General features: G+C 49.7%; 1 protein-coding gene across 1 annotated transcript in view; it reads right to left on the bottom strand.

Annotated features, from left to right (window-relative positions):
• The window catches only part of ZNF423 (zinc finger protein 423), a 272,529-nt gene that overhangs the window by 206,509 nt on the left and 48,901 nt on the right, over positions 1–17,119 (bottom strand). The window contains exon 2 of the mRNA XM_032591421.1: positions 14,191–14,391. The gene's annotated coding sequence lies outside the window, so the exon portion shown is untranslated. The remainder of the gene's footprint in view (positions 1–14,190; positions 14,392–17,119) is intronic.

Genomic DNA, 17,119 nt, shown 5'->3' with positions numbered 1-17,119 from the left:
CAGGAATAAGCACAGCCCGTCCAAGACTCAAGAGGAAGAACCGAGCGGGAGTAAGAGAGGCCAGGAGAGGCAGGACCAGGTCAATGCACCCGGACAGGGGCACAGCCAGGCGGAAGCTGCCCTGGGAACAGATGTTGGGCTGGAGCCGGAAGGCCACAGGCAGACGCCAACCATCTCTCCTCCCCAGCCCCCCTACCACCTGCCCTCAGCCACCTTCTTGCCACCTCCTCACCACTCAGCCCCTACCAGCCCTCGGAGGGGACAGACCCGCTCCAGTGCATCTGACCTTGTCACCCTCCGACATTCGGCAATGCTGACACACACAGCCAACCACGTGGCAAGGCCAAGGCCTTGGTGGCGGGCCTCCAAGGTGGTGGGGTTGGGGAGGGGCTGGCTGTGTGTGTGCTCCCCCTACCCCAAGCCAGTGGCCATCCCCCCCACCTGCACAGCTGCCTCCCAGCCTCAGTCTTCCCAGATGCACCCCCCCCTCCCCAGAGCAATGATGTCATTTCCAAAGGCAGCCAAATTCTAGCCAGTCAACTCCAAAATAAAACTGTTTAACACAAAATGAAGCATTTTACAATCCCCTGTACGTTTTTTCCCTGAGCTGGCACACACAGGGTTTAAAAACACTGCCAAAACACTCAACCAATAGTTTAGCTTTATTTTAGACCAGTGCCAGAGTTAAATTTCAGATTTCCTTGCTCTTTTCCCCCCGGTTCTGAAACCCCCAGCCCTATCCCACCCCACCTCCTCCCCCACCCCCACTCCATCCCTTCCCCTACCCGCACCCCAAGCCTTTGCCACAGCACCACAAGCAGTTGCTAACTCCCTCTCTAAGGCTGGGCCCGTGGATCCCCTGCTGGCTGCACTCCTTGAACCACACGCCCCAGACAGCAGGAGATACATTTGGTTGATTTCTCATTTTGTTTGGGGACGTTCTTCATTTTTCCATGCTTAGGGTGTCATTTTCAGGATGCCAGTCACGGGATCTCGTGGTTCAGAGGAACCTAAAAACTCACTCGGTGCCGGCCCCACCCCCACATGCCACTGCCCTCCCCTCTTGCCATTTAATGTGTCATCTCCAGCCTTTTAAAGTCTCTTGCCACCAGGAAGCTGGTCCTTATATGTGGGCCAGAATGGGTGTCCCGGGGGCCTCTAGAACCAGTCTTGGCTCTGTCCCTTGGAGTATCAAGACTAATGGAGGGATGGCTTGGGGCGCCTCCTCCTTGCTCCCCCACGGCTTTGGGGCACGGCTTTGACCAGACCTTCTGCTACTCAACCGTTCCCCCTCCATTAATACGTTTTATCCAAAAGGTGACAGTAAAAACATCAACCTCTGGATCACCAGCCTAGGAACGCACACCGGCTATGTGGGCAGGCCTGGCCAGGCTCAAACCTATCCGAGGTCAGGTCACCTACTCGGGACTCTGGTTAAACGGCATAAACTCATTCCCTCTTTGGGCCGAAGCTGCCTAACAGCACCCATTCCCCCTTTCTTCTGGCGGCAGCACCCTGCTTTCCTCTGGGGAACGGCTCTGGCTCTGCCATTCAGAGCACTTCATTTGGCCCAAGCCTAAAGCCAACACAGCATTCATCAGAGCCAGGAGACGTAGGAAAACCGGGGGCTCCAAGGCCTTCGCCAGGGTACCTGGAGTTAGCCGCACCTGAAGCTAGTGCCGACTACTGGAATTTCTATTGACCTGAGCCACTAAACTCCCCCACTTGACTGAAACAAATTAGGGTTAATTTTCTGAGAGCAGCCACCGAGAATCCTGCAAGTAGGGCTTTGAGGCCTCCCCTCTCCATCTTCCCCTGAACCCCTCTCCAGCCCTGGTCTCTCCAGCAACACGTAGAACAGAGCGAGCACCTCCCTCATCCTGCTTCTGCTGACACAGACTCTGAGCACACTACCGTTTTGGCAGGAAAGCCGCTACACATTCTCCCCGCTTGTACTGCTCACATGGGCCTTGGCCAGCACTCAGCTACACCACAGAACGAACCAAGCGGTTCTTTAGAACAAAGTCACTACATACAGGTCAGTTTAAGAATCTCGTGACCAAAGCCAGCGAGGGGCGTGATGCTATAAAAGGTAAGCTCCAGAAGGGCAGGAACTATTGTCTGTTTCACTCACTACTCTCTGTTCCACTCACTACTCTCTGTTCCACGTCTAAAATAGCTCTGAGCTCATAGTAGGTGCTTTAAAAAGTCATTCTATGAATGAATGAGTGAGTGAATGAATGAGTGAATGAATGAATGAATGAATGAATACCAGGGGATGCTGTGGTTCTAAGGAACACGTTTTCTTTTGACCAGTTGTTGGCTTTGTTCTTCTGGGTGCTGGCAACTGTAGCCTAAGTAAGGGACACAGGAATAGACCATCAATAGCTTTCAGCTATAATAAAGGACTCTTGGAGAACAATACTTTCTAGTTGCCCCTTTGACCCCAGAACCAGGTCAGGATCCAGCTGGAGGCTATTCCGAACTTCACCTACAGGCATTTCTCAAAGCTTTTCAAACCTCAAATTGGAGGAAACCAAGATTGATGACTCAGGAAACACAATTTTCAGGTCTTTATGGCCACCAGAATGAGGAATGCACAGGCTTACCTCCAGGAGAAAAACAACAAGGCCTCTCTGAGGGCCTCTGGTCCCTGTGCATCCTGACCATCAGTGACAGACACAGCAGGCAGGGACAGGGACGGCTGGACTAATGGAACTAGAACCTTGAAGGGAAGGGATTGACCAAAGCACCACATAACCGACCCTGCGTTTTCTCGGTAACGCTGAGATTTTGGAGCTATACGTGTATACATTGGGGGAAAACACTTATTACAGAAATACCTATAGACGAAAGAAAAACAAAAATCTTGTTTTTGTGATTTTGGAATACTTTATCCGCGCCCCCTCCTTCCCCGTGAAGCTGATGTGGTGGATGATGTGACTTTGGTCACCCTGGGTTTCGCAGGAGCTGGCACAGCACACTGATTTCACAGATGCTTCTCCACACCATCTGGGCACCTCAGCCACTCAGGCCTCAGGGCCAGACCAACCCGATGGTCGCCCAGCCTCGCTCCAGCCTGGGCCCAAGGCCTGGACACGTCATCCTGAAGGCCCAGCAGCTGGGGGATGCCCCCAGGGCATGACTTTCCTCTCCCAGAACTCTGCCCCCAAACCAGGGGGCAGAGGATGGGGGAAGGGTGGGCCAGCCTCTGTGGACCCCTTAAGGTAGGAGCACAACTGCCATGAAGTTTATAATTCAAGAGTCAGAGTCACTCCTCCCCAAGAAGCAAAGAAAAAGTCCAGTCCAAATGACATGAGGTTTGTGGGCCCGGCACCAGAGCTCTGTCCATCCTGGTTGCTGCACTGCCTCCCCGGTATTACCAGCTACCTCTTCGGGAAGGGGGGACAACACCCACTAAGGCACCACCTCCCTGCGTGACTTTGGACTAGTCCCACCTCACTGAAAACCCTGGCCCAGTCCCGGCTTTCAGACTGCCTGAGGGGCTCCTGAGCAGCTGCTCTGAGGGGCTGAGGGGGTGGGAGGAGAGATGTAGACAGAGTTCAAAATCTGCCAAACCCCATAACAGAGCGCACTACATGTATTGGCCTTATACACGAGTTATGTTGAGAATAAGGTTAGAAGGTGCTGCACGAGGTGTTCTTGGAGGAACCTGCTTCCCTAAAATTCTGAAATGAGATGGCTGTATCCTATCAAGAGCCAAGTGAATGGACTTGACCATGGATACCCAGCAATCTGGCATTTGATTCAATATTGTACTCTTGCACATTTGTTTTAATGCTTGCTTATTTTTGTGAGAGAGAGCAGGGGAGAGGCGGGGGGGGGGGGGGGCAGAAGATCCAAAGCAGACTCTGTGCTGACAGCAGAGAGCCCATCGCGGGGCTCGAACCCATGAACCATGACATCATGACCTGAGCTGAAGTCGGACGCTTAGCTTAACACAGTGAGCCACCCAGGTGCCCCTGTACTCCTCCATATTTGCCTGTATGTCACTCCTTCCTCCTGCAGAAGGGATCCGTGATTCCTGGTACCATCTGGGAGCCCCTCCCTCCCCAATTCTCAGTCCCAGTGGTCTATATGGAGGTGCCCCTGATTCCCATCATCCTGAGCCTAGCTACTATGTACGTCTGTCTCCACACCGCCCCCTCGCCCCCCACCCCACCGGCTTCAGTGATGCCTGCGGGAATGAGACTTGGTCACCTCTGCTCTTTCTCTGCCTCAGGAGGGTAGAAGCCCGGAGGTGGACCTCTGCAGCTGAACACTTGGGGATGGGGTTTTAAAGACAGCCTTAGAGCATGTCCTCGAAGGGCCATGCTGGCAGCCAGCCTCACTTCTCAGTTCCTTGAGCCGATGACTCTGCTTTTGTTCTGCTTGTCAGCTGGAATCGAGTATGCAGACAGCACGTTCACTGAGGACCTACTATGTGCCAGGCAATCCAGAGGCTCATGGTGACTTCACTTTCCAGGTAGATTATACATTCCTTGTTAATAGAAACTCTCTCTCTCTCAATCTCTCTCTCTCTCTCTCTCTCTCTCTCTCTCATACACACACACACACAGCCCCAAGCTTAAAGTAGGTATGGTATTACATCTTGCTGGTGTAACATGTGCCTTCTGGAAACTGCCAAGCAGTAATGGATAACAGCAGGCTGGACCCAGAAATACACACTCAACCAACCTGAAGGCCAGCTTGGGGTTTGTGTTTTCCTTCCAGGACCCTGAGGTCCCGCTGGGTGTACATCCTGGTCCTAACAACAGGAAGCCAGCAGAAGGTTTGGCTGCTGCCGGAAAAGGAGTAGAAACCAGGACCCAGACTGCCCCAGTCCCAGGCCAGTCCCCTTCACTCTCAGCCCCAAAGTCTCTCCAGGGTCTCCTCACTAAGGCTCCTCCCAGGAGGTGTTTGTAGCAGACACATTCCTGGTGTCAGACACCACACCTGAATTCCGTTCTGGCCCACCCCTAGACACAAAAGAACCCACCATTGGGCAAGTGATTCAGAAAACCATCAAGGTAGTCAGGCTAGCGGGGGGGGGGGGGGGGGGGAGAAGGAAAAGATCATCTCCACTTTGGGGAGAGCCAGAATCCTCAGAACACACACATGAACACACCTTTTCCCGTGAAAACCAAGAGAGACGTGGATTCTTCCCACCGCAAGCCCTGCCTTCCATCCTGTTAGATTTGGTGTCCAATTTCTGGAGACCTGCAGGCCCCGCAATGTGACGGCAGCGTTCGCGCCACATAATCAAGCCAAGAGGGACACATTCTATGGACCCGCAGGCTTCATAGGAGGTGGATAATAACGCCAGCATCTGAAAGACAACTCCCCTCCATATGACCACCAGGAGCCAGGGCTCAGCTGCCCGAGCCCAGAGAGAATCACGGTCCCACACAGCCTACTGGTGTCCCAGGCACCTTCTAATGGGGAACTCGGAGGGTAGGGAGCCGGCAGCTTAAGGGAGGGCTCTGATCTCACCACGGGCCAGGCAGACCCAGATGGACAGTTACTCGTACAGCCCATCCACTTCCCTCCCAAACGGCAGCACACTAACAGAACATTAGCATCTTCCAGAGATGCTGTGGGGCATGATGTCTCTGTGCATGGAAGCATCTCTGTATTTTTTTTTAGTGTTTATTTATTTATTTCAAGAGAGAAAGAGAGAGAGAGAGAGAGAGAGAGAGAGAGAGAGAGAGAGAGAGAGAGAACAAGCTGGGGAGGGGCAGAGAGAGAGGGAGACACAGAATCTGAAACAGGCTCCAGGCTCCCAGCTGTCAGCACAGAGCCCGACTCGGGGCTCAAACTCATGAACCATGAGATCATGACCTGAGCCGAAGTTGGACGTTTAACCAACTGAGCCACCCAGGCGCCCCCCTGGAAGCATCTTTTTAAAGGCAGTGGGGAAGCCAGCTATTTAAAGGCCACCTACGGCATTATTGCCTCACAAGTTACAGAATGCTTCTGTGAAGTGAACACCTTCTCCACTGAGTTACCTTTTATTTAAATCAACAGGTCCCACAACCCCAGCACCCAGAAGGGCCCTTACACAAAGCACATGCTCAATAAATAGTTATTCAATGAATAAACCATCTCTTCTGTAACTCCCCCTTCTGATTATTCATTAATTGAAGACCTACTATGTCCAGACACAGCATGTGCACCCTTTACTTTTGCTATCTCACAGCTCTTACCTCACAGGGGCTGTGGCCTCCTTGGGGACAAAATAAGCAAACTTTTCTTGAGCACCTACTACATGTTCTAGCCATAGGCCAAGGCCACCCCAAGGACAGAGAGGAGAAGACCCCAAGCCTTGGCATCAAGGATATATATCCTCACGAACACGATGGGCTGGTAAACATTTTGGTCTTTGCCAGTCTGGTCGGTTAAAACTGGTAAGTATTTTCCTGTGATTTAAATTTACAGTTCTCCTACTCTAAAGAAGTTTCTTACCCTTCCCTATATGTGTAAGATCCCACTAGCATATCTTTTTCTGGTTCCATTTCTGTCCTTTGCACATGGGAGGTATTCCAAATATTTAAAGACCAGTGTGGCACAACCAATCTGAGCAGGTGCTGGCCTCAGGCAGCCCAGACTTTGCCCTGCTTCCCTGTTGATTTATTGGTTATTTTCTTAGTGTTGGTAGGAGCTCCTTACACATTAAGGAAAAATAGCTTTTGCCTGTGATGTGTGTCTTTGGTTTGATTTATTGTGGTTTTGGCAATGCAGAAATGTTTTATTTTTATGTGGTTGAATATTTGTCTTTTGTTTTATGGCTTCTGGGTTTAGGGTTATATTTAGAAAAGGTTTCCCCACTCTGATACTATTATATTTTTTAAAAACTCACTTATGTTTTCTTTTAGTATTTTTAAGTTTTCTTTTTCTGTTTAGATTTCTGATCCATTTGGGATTTGTTCTGACGTTAGGAGGAGAGAGATCCAATTTCCTTTCTTTGAGACGGATACCGCGTCATCCCAGCCCCGGTTACTGAGTGATCCATCTATGTTCCACTGACACACAATGACACCTTTCTCATACACTAAATTTCCAGTTCTATTGAGGTCCCATTTCTGTGCCCCTCATCTGTTCCACACCACTTAGATTCCTACAGCTTCAGAATGTGCTTTAAAATCTGATCTGGGGGGTACCTGGGTGGCTCAGTCGGTTAAGCGTCCAACTCTTGATCTCAGCTCAGGTCTTGATCTCAGGGTCGTGAGTTCAAGCCCCGTGCTGGACTCCGTGTTGGGCGTGAAGCCTACTGTAAAAGTGAATGACTGAATAAATAAAAAGAAAAATAAAAAAATGAAATCTGATCTGGTTACCATCATTCCTCTTGTTCAAAATTTTCTTCCCTTTCCCTGCATGCCTATTTTTCCTTATGAATGTTAGAAATCAGCTTGTCGGGGCGCCTGGGTGGCTCAGTCGGTTAAGCGGCCGACTTCCGCTCAGGTCACCATCTCGCGGGCCATGAGTTCAAGCCCCGTGTTGGGCTCTGTGCTGACAGCCCAGAGCCTGGAGCCTGTTTCAGATTCTGTGTCTCCCTCTCGCTGACCCTCCCCTGTTCATGCTCTGTCTCAAAAATAAATAAAACGTTAAAAAAATTAAAAAAAAAAAAAAAAAAAAAGAAATCAGCTTGTCTATTTCTAACCAAATCCCATTGATACTTTCCCAGGCTAACATAAAGTTGACAGTTAATTTAGGGGAAATTGACATATGTGCGATATTTAATCTTTCCATCCAAGAATAAGGCCCACCTTTTCATTTATTGAAATCTCTTATGTGTCCCTCCATAGTTGATTTGGCTTGTTTGCGTGTCCTCTCCAAACATCCGAATGTTGCTTCCTGGGCTTGCTCCCTGGTATTTATGCATTCTGTGACTACCGTGAGTGGGATCCTTCCTTCCTCCATGTTTTCTACTGGATGCTGTTTGCATGCAGGAAAGCTCGTGATGTGGGGGTATTAATTGTGCTCAAGCCCCCAAGCCTTTTGCACTGCGAGACGACGGCTGACACCAAGGCGCAGTGCACACTCCCCATGGGCAGAAGGAACTCGCGCCCTGCACCTGTGCACTTGGCAGTGCAATGCCCAGCGGCTGGCCCATGCCGACTCCTTTTTGCCCAAATGGAACCAGTACGAGGGGTGCCCCGAGCAATAAGGCAGGGAGGGCCCCCACCCATGCTGTCGGAGCGAGAAAGGGCCTGAGCCTGCACACAAAGGCAAGATCCCGCCAGCCGGCGGACAGGAACGAGGCTGGCAAAGGTGCCAGCCTTCACGCAGCCCCAGCCCTGTAATTAGGGCCCACAGGTCACTCTGGCCACAGCTGAACAAACCAGGGTGTAATTAACTTTCCACCCGGCTTTTTACACAGCAGCATTTCACCTTCGCCAGAAAAGGCGGGTCTGCCTTTCTGAAGGGGCTAGGGAAACACTCCTCAGTCCCAGTCCTCAGGAAGTGGGGGGCAGCCCAAAGGGGGAGCAGCAAAATTAACCCACAGGGAGCACATTTTTTTGCTGTTGTTATTTGAACAAACCCCTCCCCATCTTTTTTTTTTTTTTTTTTTCAGTTGAGCATTCAAAAAAGCTATTTCTGTCTGGAATTTAGGTGGAAATTGCTCACTGTCCCCAGTTTATGTTCTCTCCATGAGCTGTTTGGACCTCAAGTCTTAAATCAAGCTCTGTAACCTTCAGCAAGAACCTGTAACCCTCTGAGCCTCAGCTGCCCAATGTGTAAAATGGGGATGAATGGTTAAAAAAAAAAAAAAGGGATCTCCATGCTGGGACTGTTATGAGGACTACATGGAATCATTCCTTGATCCAATAAGCACATATTAAGCACTACTGTGTGCCAGGCACTGGGCTAGTACATGACTCTTGTCCTTAGGAAGCTGAACAGTAGTGTGGGAGACCAGCAATAAACACATTAAAAACTATGACAGAGGGGCACCTTGGTGGTTCAGTCGGTTTAGCCTCTGGCTCTTGAGTTTGGCTCAGGTCATGGTCTCCCACGTCGGGCTCTGCACAGAGTCAGCTCAGGATTCCCTCTCTCCCTCTCTCTCTGCCCATCCCCCCCTCAAAAATAAATTAATTGATTAAAAAAAAAAAAAAACTACTGCAGAATAACTCCTGAATCTGACCAGTGTTGTGCACTGTCAGGGGTGGGGCTTCAGGGAGAGCAATCAGGGAGGCTGCAGCTCAGACTTGGAGCCCTGGGGGGCAGCAGGGACCCCATGTGCTTCACGAATGCCTCTCTGTGCTCAGTGAAGAGCATGGTCTGAGTCACAGACCAGGAAATGGCACCTGTAGCCAAGAAACCAATGCTCAGCTCCAACCTGGTCCTACAGGCAATTTCTATAATGGATCAAGTGCCCAGACAGGCCCAGAATTGGAAGCCTTAGTCCTTCTAAAGAGACTCCATCTGCCTCTCCCTACCTACGATGAAAACCCAAACCCCACCAGTGATGCCTATAGCAAAGAGGGTAGGGATCTCCAGAAGCCGTCAGGTGCTCTGGCCCCGGGGACCTGCCACATTCCAGGACTGGCACAGTGCACACCCCTGCTGACAGCCCAGTCCTGTCACAAGGAAGAGCGTCCCTATGAAAGTCGGATCTAAAACATTACAACAGCACAGATCCAGCACCCAAATGTCCTCGGGCAGTCAGCCTCATTAATTTGGGCCAAAGCAGCAGTCAGTCTAAATCACAGAGTATCCTTAAAAGGTAGTATTTGTACCAGAAAGCCGTAAAACATTCCACCTGAATCCAGACTGAAGGTCCACAGCTGACCTGCTTCAATGAGCACATAAAAAATTGGAATCAGCCCCTGGGTAAATCAAACCTCTCGTACCTGCTTCCATGGTGCCCCAGGAAGTTCCCAGAGATACTTTCTAAAGCAATTGAAGTCCTCTGGGCTTCTAGAAGATGATGAAAAACACCTGCCTGCAACCGTTTATAGGGTCCAAACGTGCTTGGCCAACACTTCACAAACTGGGTCAACGTAAACTTCGGCTCACTCCCTGTTCTGACATCATTCAAGTTAGTAGGGCCTGAAGTAATGGAGACTTTCTATCATCAGTGCAGACAGCCACCAAACGCTCTGGACATTTCCTCATCTGTTGCCTACAAATGATGCTCCGTGAGGAACAGGCAAGCCCATCACAGGCATCAAGTCAGCCTTTGTGAACTCTGTTGTAAAATCCTAGTCTCCCGGCAGACTGGTCTAAATCTAATATTTTTGTAGTATATAGACACAGTACCAGGAACCCAAGTTTTATCGGCCTGAATGCTGCTATGTTAAAAAAAGAGGGATTCCCCTACCCCTCACCCCCAAAAAAGGGATAATGGAGAAGATCATGTCCCAGCATGGAAATCCATTCAGAAAATGTTCGGTAACAAATGCAGAATACAAAATGGCAAGTGCCCCCGACGCCAAGCCCATGAACATAAGTCACCCTGTGGGCAGGGTCTGGGGGGGAGCAAGCAGGAATCAGTACTTGGGGTGTAAGCATCAGCAGAGAGGATGGCTCTTTGCTGATCTCACTTCGTGTCATAAGGATGCAGTGTTTGATGCCTTGTGGGTTTAAGGCTGGTTTCTCCTTGGACACATATGAGAGACAATGAGGCAGAAAGATGGAGAGAAAGAGGGAGACAGAAAGAGATCTAGGTTCTTTTTTTTTTTTTTATTTTTTTATTAAGTTTATTTATTTATTTTGAGAGAGAGAAAGAAAGAGCGAGGGGGGAAGGGGCGGAGAGAGAATCCCAAGCAGGCTCTGCACTGTCAGCACAGAGCCCAATGGGGGCTCAACTGATGAACCGTGAGATCACGACCTGAGCTGAAACTGAGTCAGACGTTTAACCAACTGAACCACCCAGGCACCCTGAGGTCTGGGTTCTTGAAGTTCATGCTTCAACAGCCTCTCCTGGTCCCAGCAGAGCCTCTCCTGCTAAGGGACAATGGAGAGGGTGCCTTCTCAAGTTCCAGGATCTCTGCAAGTGAGGGTTCTTCGGTGCAGAATTCCAGGGGCCTGCTCTCCCTATGAATGCCACCAATGGCATCCTGGCAAGAGGCCCTCCCACCTTCCATGGTGAATTCACAGCCCCCTCACAAAATCTCCAAACCTCAGCTACTCTCCCAGATTCTGATGGAACAAGTCACTGCCCCACCCCCACCCCAACATCCACAGAAAGACACAGAAAGAGCCAAGAGGCCACCCTGCTAAAGCAATTTTCAAGAAGAACCACACTCAAGACGCTCCCCCCAAATGCCCCCACCCACTCCACCGCGCCAGACGGACCTGCTTGGCGAGGGGTATGCAGTCTCCAGGTTCCAGGAGTAACAGCCCTCTTGCAGAACGTGAGTGGGGACGAGTGTTGTTCACACCCAAGGCCTAATTCCAGTTCCAGGAGGAGAGGACAGCGGGATTGACAGGTGGCGCTGCCCTTAGACCCCAAATTCACAAAAGCAGAGAGCGCCCCACCTTCCCTCCAAACAAGACTTGTTTGCTCCCTCAGAAACATCTGCCCAGCACCCAGAGCCCGCCCAGCCTCAGCAGAGCGTGGCCATCTCTGAAATGGTCTTTGTTGTCTGTTGAGCGTCCACCTTTCCCTCCAGGATGACAGAGTGGCCACGCTGCCTACCTGCGTGGTCGTCCCTAGTACAGCGACCCGTGAGTCTAGCCTGGGAGGACCTGCTACCACATTTTGGGCCAGTTCAAGCTTTAAAAGCAGAAGCCAATTTTCACACATCTTCTGCTAAAGCCCAATGTATAAAAGACTTTTTAACGTGGACAGCTCTGGCTGGAGTGGGTGTCAGAGCCCCCCTCGGTCAGACAGGCCCCAATACCCACCCCAGGAGCTCCAGAAACCTCGCTGGGGATGCAGTGGGAAACCACTGCAGCTCAGAGACTGTGCAGGTGGCCTAGAGAGGGACTCGCTTTGAAAAATATGCCCACAATTCCCAGTGATTGATCCTGTCACTGGGTAATCCTCAGAACCTAAGACCTGGGGGAAAATCGTTCCTCACGTATTTCTTCCACATCGGGGAGACTCTCCCAGACTGGGTCACACCTTTACTGGGCAGTAATGAATTTCTTAGGGATGCTATTAGGCAAGGTCGTTTCCCATACTCTTTTAAGGAATTTCTGACTCCCTTCCAATGCTCCGGGGCTTGGGGATATTCCTGGCTCCCGCGTCCCCATGGAGGTCGTTAGCGGGGTCCTGTTAGGAAGCAGGCAGGAGTATCGGTGGCCATCTGCAGCATCAGTAAAGATGGCTGAAGACCCTGTAGACAGAGCTACTGTGATGTCAGCCCATGTGAGGCTACGGAGAGAAGAGACAGCCATCGGGAAAAGAATCCTGCCCAGGACCGAAGCACAATTAGCTACTATTTCTAGCACAGACCCCCCGATACACAGCCTCAAGCCTCACATTCGTCCTCTTCCTCCTAGAAACACCACCATTCTCAGAGGTGTGGAGAGAGACAAGAGTACCTCCTTGGTTCTGAAGAATGGAGTAGTGCCCGGGATGGGACCTCAGTCCACGAGCCACAGAGACTCCACGAAGCAGCACTCTGCAGGGGTCCGCAGGGGGCCTCAGGGGCCCCACATCAATGCTAATTGAGACCCACGTGTTCTTTTACACTTAGCAAATAAAGACAATCACTTTTAATTAGAAGATCAATTAATTGATTGTTTTCAAAGTCAGTGACAATATTTCATCCTCATATAGTTAACATCCCACCTCAGTTCTTGGCTAAATCAAGAAATACACAGGCATCTGTTGTTTTCTCAAGGATGAGAGTACACAGCCCAGGGTCCCGGAGAGGTCCTGGCTCAGCCACCAACTCACTAGCTGACCTCCATCAGTCACCTTTCCCTCTCAGTGCCTCAGTATTCTCCCTCAGGAAATGAGGGCACTGAAAAGCCAACCCCATACATCCCTTCCAATTCTGATTCTGAGCTTCTAAGTTGGCCATCGCCTCTGCCTATGGTTGAAATACCACAAGTTCCAAATGACTGGCATTTGGTTTGCTTAGCCCCAAAAAGTCCAAAACTGTAAGAGTCCTCTTGGGTCCACTGTTTTTGGGATCTGTTCCCTCTAGAGGTTGAGAACGAGAGACTTGGTCTAATCAAGGCTGTGCAGGTACAGGCGTCACTAGAGGGAAAGTCATAGCTCCCCAAACACTTGGCTTTCAAACTTCTACGAAGGCATGAAAAGTAGAGGAAGCAAGAATTTTGAGTCCCAACATACTTCCTACCAACCAATTTCCCCCCAAAAACAGGTGACAGGCCCCCTTTGGAATACTGTCTGAGATTTTTAGTTCCTTTCCCCCACAAACCAGCATCCAAAGTGTTTCATCAGCATGCATGGTGGAGAGAGATGCCAGGGATAGCTATGTAAGGAACACAGATGCTCTGGAATCCTTGCTCAGGGCCTGGAAATATGTCAACCCCCTACCCCTGGAGCATGGCTGCCACACCCCCATGCAATCCACATGCCCCCATTGTCCCACTCCATCCACCCACATGACCCAGACACACAGACACACATGACGCATGAGGTCTTAAATAGCTCCTGCAAAACTGTGGCCTTGGCCACCTTCTCTGAGGCTGCCACAACACAGGAACCAGGGCCACAGTCTTGGCTGACTACAGGTTTGACAGGACAGATCCCAGCCACCCCCGTCCTCCTCAGAGAAGCAGGAGGCCAAACAAAGAGGTGGAACCAGATGCCTTTCTGCCTGTGCAGACATTCTGCCCATTGGCCTTTGAAATTCTCCCTGTCCCATACAAGCCCTGCCTCAGAGCACACTCCTTCACGCAGCTTTCCACACTTAAGCTACTTAACTTTGCACTAACAACCTCTTAATTGCTGGGTTTCTAAAAGGCCTTCCAGAAATCCAGGGTGCAGGCTGCACCCACTCATGGCCCATATTCTATAGACTGCAGTTTGGGGAAGCAGAGACAGGGTGTCTCCACCAAATTCCTGCCTGCCAGAAAGCTGTTGCTTTTATTTTTAATTTTATTTAAAAGGCGGATACAGGGTACCCAAGGCACCACAATAAAATGACATTAACTGTAAAATTACATTATTAATTCTTTAATCTCACTCGAGGCTTCAAGCTGTTGCTATGTCCAATTATCCGTATAACCACCTGTCAGAATCCCAGTGTTATTTAGCATTACCTCCAGGACAGCGGTGGGCCCGGTGGTCCGTCAGGTCCGCCAGACACTCAAAGTCCTGCTGACAGTGATCGCAGGTGTAAATTGACTCCTCCTCCACGTCTTCATCGTCCTCATTTCTCTCCTCTTGACTTGTCACGCTGTTCCTGTCTTCCAGCGCACGGCTGGTTTTCCGATCACACTCCGGCTCTCCTTCCAGGCCTCCTGCCAACAGGAAGAATACAGTCCATGTCAGCTGACGGGGCCTTGGGAAGGGGTCTTAAAAGGATTGCCCAGCATTTATTAAGATACGTTTAATTACTCTACCTCCCAGGGTCCATTATTCTTGACACCTCTCAGTATATTAATATATGGGGGGTTTTTGTAGCATGTGGTGCCATAATTCTCAACTAGATTCTTTAATTCTTGGTGCAAATCTTCTAGGGGGACGTCCTGTCATCTTCCTCTGTGCACGGATGCTGGGGGTCATGACCTGTCGCAGAGGTGAAGACGCCTTAGCGTTTTGTCTCCTGAAAACCCAATTCTCTTATACACTCCTCCAGACCCTTCATCAGCTGCTCCTAATACGCCTGAGCTTTTAGTCTCTCCCAAAGCCTTGCAATTTAAAGCAAGAGAGATCCCTTAGCCAAGTTCACCTTCCACACAGCATGCCTCCCAATGCAGGGTAGTGGCTCGGTTCTTTGCAAAGAGGTCCTGATTCTGGAATCAAGGAAGCACATGTGTTTGTGAGACCACAGATAGTCAAATCACAAGCTAAAATGTATCTGAGCCCTCACCCGTGCCCCATGATAGGCCTAGACAGTGAGAACCAGCTTTGGAATCACCAACCAATGTCTTTACTTATTTATTTTTTTATGTTTATATTTTGAGAGAGACAGAGAACATTTTCACACACAAGTGGGGGAGGGGCAGAGAGGGGGCAGGGAACAGATGATCCAAAGCAGGGTCCTCACTGACAGCAGACAGCCCGATGAGGGGCTCAAACCTGGGAACAGCGAGATCGTCACCTGAGCCGAAGTCGAACGCTCAGCTGACTGAGCCACCTAGGTGCCCCCCCTCCCCCCCGCACCCAGGCCAGTTTCTTTAAAATAAACTGCCTAGGGGCGCCTGGGCGGCTCAGTCGGTTAAGCGGCCGACTTCGGCTCAGGTCATGATCTCACAGTCTGTGAGTTAGAGCCCCGCGTCAGGCTCTGTGCTGACGGCCCAGAGCCTGGATGGAGCCTGTTTCAGATTCTGTGTCTCCCTCTCTCTGACCCTCCCCTGTTCATACTCTGTCTCTCCCTGTCTCAAAAATAAATAAAAAACATTAAAAAAAATTTTTAAAAATAAAATAAACTGCCTATTCTGCACTTAGCACTGTGCAAATGGCTAAACCGTACAGAAAAGTGAGTTAATGATCATGATAATGTGATGCGTTTCATTTCCTGTAGTGCCACACTTTTTCAAAGCCCTAACTCCATATGCATAGCCCCATTTCACAGTCTCTCCCACCCTACGGCTAAAAGCGGGCTCAAGCAATCATGTGGTCCTGCCCACAGACAGGGACAGGCTTTTTATCCCCATGTCATAGGTATGGCACCTGGCCTCCAGCCAGGGGGGCGCAAAATCCCCAGCACCCTACAGATGTTTAACTCCTAGACATCCTAACTCCTGTCTAGTGCACTTCCCCGCACAGCCGGGGAAAATGGAGCACGGCCTCAATCTGAGAGATTAATAGGGCACATCAAGAACTTGTAAATCAAAGCGCAAAAAAAGCATGGTAAATATAACACACAGAATGTATCAGTAATCTCAGTAAGTGTCAGTGGATTAAACTTCCTCATTCAAGTACAAAGACTCGAACTGGAAAATCAAAGCGTGTGTTATCCCTTCCACGGTCTGTCCTGGAAAACAATCTACCCATCCAGATTTGATGGGTAGCACCGATTTGAATTAAAGAGAGAAATCTCTGTTATGTGTAAAGACATTGATGCAAACACATACGCAGATGCAAAGATGTGCGTGTGCCCGCATGGGTGCACACGTGCATGTAGCACATAACACTGCAGTTACAGAGAAAGCCTTCAGCACACAACCTTTAAACCCCCGAGGACTAGTCGCCAAAGCCAGAAAGAGAAACGAAGCAAAGAATGCATTCGATTCGAGGTGGAAGCCACAGTCCTATAAATATTTCAATTTAGAACCAGATAATGTTATAAGGGCTCTATTTCTCCCATCTGCACAAAATGCGCACTTCCAAAAGCACCCGACATCAAGAACCTGTGAACACAAATCAGCTCATTGGAGAGCCAGCTGCCGCCTTCCGTGGCGGGGAACGTGGCCTGACACGCTGCTCGCAACTGCTCGGAGGCAGTAATGTTTCCATTTGTGGCCCATCAAAACATCTCTCTTCTTACCAATTAAGGGATGTACAATTTTTAGGTTCTTTTATTATCAGAACACGCCAACTCCCGGCAATACGGAAATCCCATTAAAAGCCAGGCAGCATATTTATCTCAGGAAATCTGATCGGCCGCTGCGGTGGCAACAAGAAATAGAAAGCAAAGAAATGAAAAATATCATTTGGAGCCTTCAATATTATAAGTCATCACACAACCACAGTTACACAGTCAAGCGCCCGTCTCTGAAATTCCTAGTTTACAGTCTCTTTCCTTAAAAAAAAAATGTTCTGAAGGGGGGGAAAAGAGAACTATCACTCGAGCTTTATCTATCACACCAACTCTCCAGATAGTTAAGTTACATTCGGCACCACACTTGTGCTACTTTACTTAACACACAATTTAATAGACATATTTAATTTTTTTTTGCCATATTTACTTGGCAGCACTTTCCATAATAGCTCATCTAATCCACAACTGGAGCCACAAACATTACAATGCATTTGATCTCTTTAAATCTGGTACATCCTGTTGACTCAGTAGTAGATAAATCA

Source organism: Lynx canadensis, chromosome E2 (assembly GCF_007474595.2).
Source record: "Lynx canadensis isolate LIC74 chromosome E2, mLynCan4.pri.v2, whole genome shotgun sequence".
NCBI lineage: Eukaryota > Metazoa > Chordata > Mammalia > Carnivora > Felidae > Lynx > Lynx canadensis.
Note: the sequence above shows the minus strand (reverse complement) of the source record. Positions and strands in the feature narration are given on the sequence as shown.